The sequence below is a fragment of the Ahaetulla prasina genome, chromosome 3 (assembly GCF_028640845.1).
Source record: "Ahaetulla prasina isolate Xishuangbanna chromosome 3, ASM2864084v1, whole genome shotgun sequence".
Lineage (NCBI taxonomy): Eukaryota > Metazoa > Chordata > Lepidosauria > Squamata > Colubridae > Ahaetulla > Ahaetulla prasina.
In genome coordinates this window covers 132,207,911-132,218,740 of record NC_080541.1, presented here as the reverse complement: position 1 = coordinate 132,218,740, position 10,830 = coordinate 132,207,911, and the positions used below count along the sequence as shown (strand labels likewise).

Sequence of the window (10,830 nt, the reverse complement as noted above, 5' to 3'; positions counted from 1 at the left end):
ATTGGATTGGATTGGACTTCTTGCAGTGTTGCATTCAAAATGTTAGAGGTATTTTGGTAGGTGGGTCAGAATGTTAATAGTTGATCCATATGTGGAGGGACCCTCACTTGGAAGTATTATCTATCATCTATCTATCTATCTATCTATCTATCTATCTATCTATCTATCTATCTATCTATCTATCTATCTATCTATCTATCTACCTACCTACCTACCTACCTACCTACCTACCTACCTACCTTTATCTATCATCTAGCTAATCTGTCATGAATGCAATACAACTAAATCTATTTAAAAATATCCTAACATTTATTTCATAAATTGGGATTTCACTATATATTAGCATAATAATTATAATAAGAAAAAAGTGGCCATTGGGTTCAGATGATTCAGGGCCACTTAGTGTCTAAAAATATTTCTGAGGAAATTGCATAAATACTTCTCAGGATTCCTGAGAAGTCTTTTTAAATCTGACAACTTTGCCAACTTGGGAATCAACATTTTTTATTAGAAAAAATCTTGAAAATTAACAAAATTCAAGGATTTACCTTGAGGAAATCAGTAAGTTAATTGTCAAAGCCATGGTCTAGGATAACAAGCCAACTGAGACTTGCTTACTCACTGGTGGAAACCATTGTATATAGCACCCCAAGTTAGATAAATAGCTAATGTACTAATCAACCAGGCCATGCTGCATTGCCATTTTTCTGGACATAGAAATGTGTAAGTTGGAATAAAACTTATAATATGTCCCACTCGAAAAAAGGTTATTTGGAAAAGAAGAAAAATCTAATTTGTTTATTTCCCGAGTAGTATATTCCCTGCTCTGTTCATTTACCTATTGTGGTGCATTTTCATTTTTCTGACTCACTCTTTGCTATTGAATTATACTCACAGCCTAACTACTCACATGATTAAATTTTGATTTGATAATGTCATTACATATCTATGCCTCTTCATCTATCAGCCTTGTGATCAGGTGATCCAGACAAGAAGCAGATTCAGAACTACCTTATTGAAGGTTACATTAACAGAATCAAGCCACTTTGAAAATGTATTTTCTCTCTATTGTCTTTACAACCCTCAAAAAATCCCTTCTGAGACATTTACCCCAAATGTCTCAGAAATGTATTTCATAAGTTGGGATTCAAAGTTCAACTTTGAAAATGTATTTTCTCCCTGTTGCCTTTACAACCCCCAAAATGAGGGAGTATTCCTTCTGAGACATTTCTTCTGCCAGCTAGGTTGCTGATTATTTGACCATTGCCCTGGCTGTGGCTCTTCCTCCTGTGTCTCAGGGTCATTTCCACACACTATTACATCAACTGATAGTATCAGGCCCCACATCATGAAAGGCAAGCTTTGTAATGCTGATCATTTGTAAGTAACTGTATCTAATCATCCATCCCAAAAGAAAATCCAGGATGATGATGAAGATTTGAATGGGCCAGGTGCTGAAGCTCTGAACCACGAGCAATATGAAGCTAAAATTACTTCTTCAGGATACACTGTACTGACCCTTCATTTTTGCTTTTCTGGCCGCCAGACAGAAAGCAAAAAACAGTTGATTGGTACCTTTCCAATTCATTCTGTTTTCTCAAATCCAGCTGTATGAAATCTCTGAGGCATGTTTGTGCTGTAATGTAGAACAACTAATGAGGAAAACAAGAAGCCTTCACTTTTTGTTTTTTTTTAGACTGGTGGAGGTTAACATTGTCACCTCAGATGCAGGAATGAAATCTGATACATCACAAATTTGACAAGAAAAGCCTGATTTGTGCAACAAGCATAATCTAATCATAAGTCCTTGCTATTTAATTTGACAGCACACAGCCATTTTAGTTGGGCATTGTGGTCCCCATCTGTGTTTGAGAGGCACTTCCTGGAGCTGCCAAAGCTTGGCAATGGTTTTGTGATGCAACAATTTATTTTCCAGTCACTTGATGCTTCTAATATCTCTAATTTTGTTTCCTTTTGTTTTTCTGGAGGACTGACTGGATATGGCTCCACACAGTAATTGAATTTTCGGATTCACAAAACATGACATGGGTAGGGCCTTCTCTGTGGGGGCTCCTGCCCTCTGGAACAAGCTGCCTCCGGGGTTTCACCTACTCCCCGACCTTCGGACCTTCCGCCATGAGCTGAAGACTCTTTTATTTCATCGAGCTGGGCTAGCCTGATTCAGTAATTTTAAATGGGGTTTTAGTTTTTTGTATTATTTAGTTTTTTTTATTATTTTGGCCACTATTTATATAAATTTTTAGTCTGTTTTTAATGTGTATTTATTGTATTTTTAATTGGCTGTTAACTGTCCTGAGTCCTTCGGGAGAAGAGCGGTATACAAATGCAATTAATAAATAAAATAAATAAATAAGTGACAATGTGGAGCGATGCTGCTCAGTGTTGACTGGGTTAGTGGTGACATGCAACACACTGACCTCATCATTGATCTTATTAAGTGTCTTGGTGAATTGTGCTATGATGTATGAAACCTGTTTCTCAAGACTCATTATAGATACTCTCAGAGCAGAGATCAACAACTTCAGATTTGCAAGATATACTTTAAAAAAGCACATACTATAACATTGAAGTCTGCTAATCAGTATCTTTAGTGGTGTCTCAGGTAGGCAGGCATATAAAAGAATCTGAGGGACACTTGGAATTCATGTCCAGTCCAAAAATTTGTAATTACTATAAAAATCAATTTATTTATTTATTTTTTATTTATTTATTTATTTTGTCACAACATCATACAAAAAGATTATATAGTATATACACATATAAACATATATAGGAAGAAGAAAAGAAAAACAATAGGACAGGAACGGTAGGCACGTTTGTGCGCTTATGCACGCCCCTTATGGTCCTCTTAGGAATGGGGTGAGGTCAATAGTAGAAAGTTTTTGGTTAAAGCTTTTAGGATTATGGGAAGAGACCACAGAGTCAGGTAAAGTATTCCAAGCACTGATGATTCTGTTGCAGAAGTCATATTTTCTGCAATCTAGATTAAAGCGGTTTACATTAAGTTTAAATCTATTGGTTGCCCTTGTATTATTGCAATTAAAGCTGAAGTAGTCTTTGACAGGAAGGACATTACAATAGATGATTCTGTGAGTTAAACTTAGGTCTTGTCGAAGGCGACGGAGTTCCAAGTTTTCTAAGCCTAGGATTTCAAGTCTGGTGGGATAAGGTATTTCAAAAGATGTCTTCATCAATCCTGTCCCAAAAGGATATGGGTCTCTCTCCTGGCCTGAATATTATTATTTTTTGCCCCAGGGAAAGGTGAAAGCTTTCTAATTGCTAGTATTATTAAAACATTTTTCATCTTTTGTATTTCATCCAAAGATCCAAAGTAGATCTCAAACTTCCCTCTACTCATCCCTAACTTGAATAAGCAACTAATTATGTTTGCATGATATCTAAATCAAAAATCCAATGAGCTTATATGAGGATTTTATTTCATCTGACATAATTCTTTAACCAGTTTTAGACATGTTCTGTTGTCTGTACCAGAAATAATCACCATTTTCAATTTAGGAAACTCAAAACCTAAACCTTTCAATGACAATCTTAATTACAAAGTGTTTATTTCCTATTTTGGGTTTCCTTTTTTCATAAAAGGACAAAGTGATCTAATCTCCCAGAAGTTACATTATGGGAGTGGGGTACAGAAGGATGATGCAGATCAAAACAGTCAAGAAAGTGATGAGGGAAGCTTTAGCTGTTTGAATGAATTCAAGTTGCCAGATCTGGATAGATTACATTCTAGGGTGCTAAAGCAATTGGAAGATGTGATCTATAAATCACTAACTCCTGTGTTACAGATGAAATGCTGGAAAATTGGACCAGAGTTAATGTTCCAATCCTGAAATGGGGGAAAAAGTGGACCATTGGAACTGAAGATCAATCAAAAATACCTAGGAAACATCTAGATAATATCATCAAACACTAGACTTGCAAGTAATTAGAAAGGAGCAAGATGAATATTAGAAGTCTACATGGATTTGTTAAAATTGATTGTGATTAACACTAATCTTATTGCTTTATTTGACATATGACTAGATTAGTAGGAACATAGAGAATAGAGTGTACCTAAGATTTCAGTTGTCCATGGGGTCACAATAAGTCGGACATGACTTCGCAACTAACAACAACAACAAGATTTCAGTAAGTCTTCAGTAAGGCATTTGAAAAAAAGTTAACAGTAGCTTCTTTCTTGGAAAAAAAATGGAACAGGATGGAATGAATAGTTCTACTACCAGATAAACTTACATCTGGAAACAGTTGGTTACTTATAGTTGGTTGAAAAATGAACAACCACATGTAGTGTGTGATTATTAATAGATCTATATCTACATAGAGACGGATATGCAGTGGCATATACTTCAGTCATGGACTCAGTGCTCTTCAATCATTTTCTAAATGACATAGATCTGGGGATAGAATGGATACTCAGCAAATTTGCACATGACAGAAAGGGGGGATTGCTAACATCTCAAAACAGGTTCACAATTCAAAAGTATCTTGATAGATCTGAACATTGTGCCTTTTCCAACGTTTTGCCATTCAATGGCAAAATATGCAGGACTCTGCACTTAGGAAGAAAAAATGTACCAGTACAAGGTTCAGCAGCAGTACTTATGAAAAGGATCTGAATATCCTGGAAGATCACAGATTAAATATGAGTCAGCAGTGTGCTGCAGCTGCCAAAAGAGCCAATGGAATCTTAGGCTGCATCAATGTATAATGTCAAGATCATGGAAAGTGATAATTCCTCTCTATGCTGTGTTGGTCAGAACGTACCTGGAACAGTGTGTCCAGTTTTTCTCATTAGGATATAAGAAAGATTGCTGAGGAACTGAAAAAAAGTGCAAAGAAGAGGATCAAAGATGATGAAGGGCTTGAAGGCTAAATCTATGAAGAATGTTTAAAAGAATCGGGTATGTTTAGCCTAAAGGAGAGGAGACAAAACTAAAAGGAAACATGACAGCTGTCTTGCAGTGGTGTCACAAGGAAGAGAATATGGTTTTATTTTCTGTAATGTCTAAGGATAAATGAGAGTCAATAAGTGGAAGCTTTCCAGGGAAAGACCCTACCTCAATATAAGGACCTTCCTCACTGTGAAATCCTTTTGGCTTCTCTCCTGGTGGACTATGACTGGAGATTTTCAACCCAAGGTGGCATAGCCCATTCATGTGGGATGGTCACAAAGATTTCTAAGATCTTTTCCAACCCAATTCTATAACTTATAAACCCTGATGGTGGTCTTTTTCAATTTAGACAACATGAAAATCCTAAGACTAGCTGAAGAGTTGCATACAGCAGATAAAATGTTGATACTTGCACCTGAACATCAGTTATTTCTCAGACTAAATTATCCAATATGCACTCCTGCAGAAAACATGTTCAGATAAGAAAATGACAACTCACAGCACCGAAGAACTGCTGTTAATAAAAGGAAAAGTACTTGACTTGATCAACCAGCCAACTAAGCAAACGTCTGTTCATGAAAGAGTGATACCTGTGATAATGTTGACATAGTTTATAGGAAGCTTAAGGGGATTACTGAGATAAAGTGCTCCGAAGGCTCAAAATACTATTTAAACAGCAAGTGGTGTCCTTGGTATCCCATAGAATGGTTTTTGTGATAGTGAATCAGTTATCAATGGAAACTATCAACACAAGTGAGATAAGGGCTTGTGGGAGACTTAAGTGTGACTTTAAATGAGTACATGCAGCCATGCGTCTCTTGTTATTCTACATGAAGTGATTGCATCAGTAAGACACTCCAAGTCAACTGTAAAAACTATCAGCAAGAGCTTAAACTAGTATCCATTGCCTTCTTCTAAAACAGACACATTCTTTGTACCATTGGGCTTCTTTTCTGTTTAACATCTTTAAAATCTTTCTTTTTTAATCGGTATATTTGGAAATGTAATGTACTCACAAACCAAAGTAAAATGATGTTCAAATGAATTATCCTCGTTTAACCTGGGTAGGCTGCTTTCATCAAAGATACGATAGAGCAGAGGGCGAGTGATTGTAAGACTCTTTTTAAAAATAAATAAATAAATAAATAAACAACTATCACTCAAAATAATCCTGAGAATTAAAATGTGAGGAAGCTAGAGGACCTCTTTAGATTGGCTGCAAAAGAAATAAAAAAAATCTTTAAAATTATAAGAGTAAACAGGAAAAAGAGGAAGCAAAAAGCTTTTCCAGCAGTTAGCACTGTTCGTTTTAACAGCCATGGGAATAAAATGATATTGCTTACATTTTTATTATATTCTTTCACTACTTGATCCAGGTTTAACGTTATGATCAGTTTTAAAGGAAGATGGATGCTTAGTTAAAGTTAAGTATGTTTGTGAATGCAGCCAGTAAGGGAATGGTTTGTATGCCATGAAAGTTACTCCTATGTCAAAGGATATTTCCCCTCTCACCACTAGGCTGAATTGTGTGATGGGGCTTCTATTGACTTTTAAAAATAATAATAATAATAATAATGCAATTTCTGTCTTTATAAAAACTATTTGATCCATCTCCAAGGAATGTGAATGTTTTACCTAAGAATAGAAACAGTTTCGAGCTTTGAAGTAGATTTGAAATTTATATAATGCGGAATCTACAGTTGCTTGCTTGTTTCCTGTAGGCCAACTGACTGATAGAGCTAGCACTGAATCTGACAGAACCCAGATTACATGCTTATAGAATATTTCAGCATTCATACAAGAGTTAGCCAATGTATTTATGGCTTGATCAGCAGCCATTTTTTAATCTCTTTATTAATTCTGATTTTCATTCCATCATCCTATCTGATCAAAGTTCTTGAAATCTCAAAATCCTACACCACTTTTTCCCTAATTGTTTACCTAATAAAAGCATTTAATTAATTCTAATGTGCATCTTCTCGTGGCAAATGTTCCTCTGAGAACTACTGCATACACCACATTTAGCTCTCTGTGATAAATGTATTGCATAGTGTTCTGATGGTTATCCCCAAGATAAAGTACATAGGATTATATTCAGATGCTGTGGTTAAAATTCAAATGTTGGATAGAGTTGGTAAAATCTAGAGTTAAACATTAATTCATTTTGCTTGCTCTATATTCTATCATTTCTCTTTCTCCCTCTCTCTCTCCCCCTCTCTCTCCCTCTCCTTCCTTTCTTCCTTCCTTCTTTCTTTCTTTCTTTCTTTCTCTTTCCTTTCTTTCTTTCTTCTATCTATCATCATCTATCTATATCTTTCTTTCTTTCTTTCTTCCTTTCTTCTTCTTCTTCTTCTTCTTCTTCTTCTTCTTCTTCTTCTTCTTCTTCTTCTTCTTCTTCTTCTTCTTCCTCCTCCTCCTCCTCCTCCTCCTCCTCCTCCTCCTCCTCCTCCTCCTCCTCCTCCTCCTCCTCCTCCTCCTCTTCTTCTTCTTCTTCTTCTTCTTCTTCTTCTTCTTCTTCTTCTTCTTCTTCTTCTTCTTCTTCTTCTTCTTCTTCTTCTTCTTCTGACTAATTTGACTCAATAGAACTCACACAGAAATTGTAGAAAAAGTAACAGATGATATATGAAAGATGTTTTGAAATCCTTGGAAAAGTAATAAATTAATAATGGAAAATTATATTAATAATATTTTTTAACTATTAATAGAATAGCATACATGTTCTCTTTGAAAGAATAAAGAAGGTGTAGTAGAAGGTGAATTTTGGCTTAAGGTAAAGAATCTATTATCATTGTAAAAATAGAAAAAAACAAATCAAACTCAACTTTGGGTGACTTTATGTCCATGTGCTTTGTTTGGCAACAGTAAAAATTGGTTTGTAATTACCTTTATTTTATTTATAGGAAGTCTAGCCTAAGGCCCCAGGCTTTCCTTGTGGTCCCTTATTACCCAGGCCTGCCCTGGCTTTGTTCCTTGAGGTCAGCTATGTAGAGCTAGAAATAAGGAGTTTAAACAAAGCAGAAATCTTGTGGCAACTTGATGAGTCACAGATTTGAGCTGCAGGTCCTATGGCCCTCTAGAGGTTGCTGTAGTATAATTCCCAACATCCCCAACCAATATGGTCAGTAGTGAGGGATGCTAAGGGATATTGGTTAGCAATATCTGGAGGTCCCAGAGGTTCCACACGCTTGTGTGAGTTTTCATAGAATACTCTTCCTCGGAAGCATAAAGAATTATCTTGAGTTGCTTTTATATATACACAGATGGTGTTGGAAGACTAAACAGTGAGATCAGAGGGAAAGGAAATGAAGGAAGTAGAGGCAGTGGGCAACTGTAGTAATAATAGTGAATGTTGTTACTGATAACAAATACCTTGGCACTGGATAAATTAAGACAAACATATCTTCCGCCAAATCAAGCCAATTATACCCTGTTTTTTGTGAATGGCAGCACATTGACCACACACAATTTCCTTTCATTCCTCTTTATTCCTATGAAAAGCTAATATCCTACTTTTATTTTAAACCTGTGAATAAATATAGAATTCATGAATGCAATATTCTACAGCAGTAATTAAAAAGTCAAATGAAGATGAAAAATATTTAGAAAGCATTTCTGAGAAACAATTAAATATGATTCAAATACATCTCTATTATTTATTTATTTATTTATTTATTTTTCATATTTTTATACCGCCCTATCTCCCTAGGGACTCAGGGCGGTTCACAACCAGATAAAAATATACATATAAATACAAATAAAACATCCATTAAAAAACTTATTATAATTGGCCGAATAATTAAAATGATAATAAAAATAATAAAATCCCCAATTAAAACCAATTTGAATTTAAAAACTAGTCCAGTCCTGCGCAAATAAATACATGTGTCTTAAGCTCCCGGCTAAAGGTTCGGAGGCCGGGAAGTTGGCGAAGTCCTGGGGGAAGCTCGTTCCAGAGGGTGGGGGCCCCCACAGAGAAGGCCCTTCCCCTGGGAGTCGCCAGCCAGCACTGTCTGGCCAATGGCACCCTGAGGAGTCCCTCTCTATTATTATTATTATTATGAATATTATTATGAATATTAAAACACCCATGCAATATAGTTTTATTGTATTCTACCAATTTACCTCAATCTGTGTCTTCCATATGTATATGAGCATAAATCCCATCATTCCACTGTCAATATGCCAACCATTATATTTTCCTGTAAGAATCATAAAACTAATCAGGGAAGTCATATTTTAAATCTGTCCGTGCAAAAGCGAGAGTTGGTGCTATAATATATTCAAATTACTGTATTTTAGAACTACGTCCATCCTGGACAGCTTGTAGATCTTTGTACGGTAAGTGAGCCGACGTGGTCGTGGGAGAAGCAATTGTGGGGAGCATGAGATATTTCAGTGGGTCGGGGAGGCCTTGTGTGGTTTTAAGCAGATGGCCTGTTCCATCACTAACCCCTCCCCATGACCTTCCCCACCCTGAAATACCTCATGTGCACTTAATGAACTGCACATTCGATTAGTGAATGTGTGGGCGAAAGGAGGGAGTGTTCAAGTTCAAGGTACGTGATTCAGTCCCATGAATCCTCAGATTATGAATGGAATGGGCAGGCTCCATTACATTTGTAACCTGAGGGCTACTTGTACAGTAAATGTACGAAGAGAATATTTTAAATCATTATTATACTTCGGCTTCCGAGCTAGGCAAACAATGCTTTTTTTTAATTCCATCAAAGCAGCTATCCAGATGTTCACAACAGTGCATTGGTAGTTCAGTGGTAGAATTCTTGCCTGCCACGCAGGAGGCCCAGGTTTGATTCCCGGCCAATGTAATGAAGCTTTTGCTGCTAATAGATTTTGCCTCTATTCTCTTCATGCAATTATGTATTATAGTTCTTTCTTTTCTACTTCCTTTAATGTATTCATTTGTACAATAAATTCTGTAAAATGGAATTAACTCTGTGGGTCTAGTTGCAGTGAGAGAGGGCAGCTAGGCAAATAAAATCCCCTTTTCTGGAAATATATATATTTTTCTAGCAAAATGGACTCCAGGGGAAGTCATATTTTAAATCTGTCCGTGCAAAAGCGAGAGTTGGTGCTATAATATATTCAAATTACTGTATTTTAGAACTACGTCCATCCTGGACAGCTTGTAGATCTTTGTACGGTAAGTGAGCCGACGTGGTCGTGGGAGAAGCAATTGTGGGGAGCATGAGATATTTCAGTGGGTCGGGGAGGCCTTGTGTGGTTTTAAGCAGATGGCCTGTTCCATCACTAACCCCTCCCCATGACCTTCCCCACCCTGAAATACTTCATGTGCACTTAATGAACTGCACATTCGATTAGTGAATGTGTGGGCGAAAGGAGGGAGTGTTCAAGTTCAAGGTACGTGATTCAGTCCCACGAATCCTCAGATTATGAATGGAATGGGCAGGCTCCATTACATTTGTAACCTGAGGGCTACTTGTACAGTAAATGTACGAAGAGAATATTTTAAATCATTATTATACTTCGGCTTCCGAGCTAGGCAAACAATGCTTTTTTTTAATTCCATCAAAGCAGCTCTCCAGATGTTCACAACAGTGCATTGGTGGTTCAGTGGTAGAATTCTTGCCTGCCACGCAGGAGGCCCGGGTTTGATTCCCGGCCAATGTAATGAAGCTTTTGCTGCTAATAGATTTTGCCTCTATTCTCTTCATGCAATTATGTATTATAGTTCTTTCTTTTCTACTTCCTTTAATGTATTCATTTGTACAATAAATTCTGTAAAATGGAATTAACTCTGTGGGTCTAGTTGCAGTGAGAGAGGGCAGCTAGGCAAATAAAATCCCCTTTTCTGGAAATATATATATTTTTCTAGCAAAATGGACTCCAGGGGGGGGAAGTCACAAAGGCAAGTTGCCTT

General features: G+C 36.7%; 2 non-coding genes across 2 annotated transcripts; both read left to right on the top strand.

The window, feature by feature from the left end:
- The first annotated feature begins 9,686 nt into the window (after positions 1 to 9,686).
- On the top strand, positions 9,687 to 9,757 carry TRNAG-GCC (transfer RNA glycine (anticodon GCC)). The gene has a single exon. It is a non-coding gene; the product is annotated as a tRNA-Gly (tRNA).
- A 752-nt stretch (positions 9,758 to 10,509) lies between these two features.
- TRNAG-GCC (transfer RNA glycine (anticodon GCC)) lies at positions 10,510 to 10,580 on the top strand. The gene has a single exon. It is a non-coding gene; the product is annotated as a tRNA-Gly (tRNA).
- The last annotated feature ends 250 nt before the right edge of the window (positions 10,581 to 10,830 follow it).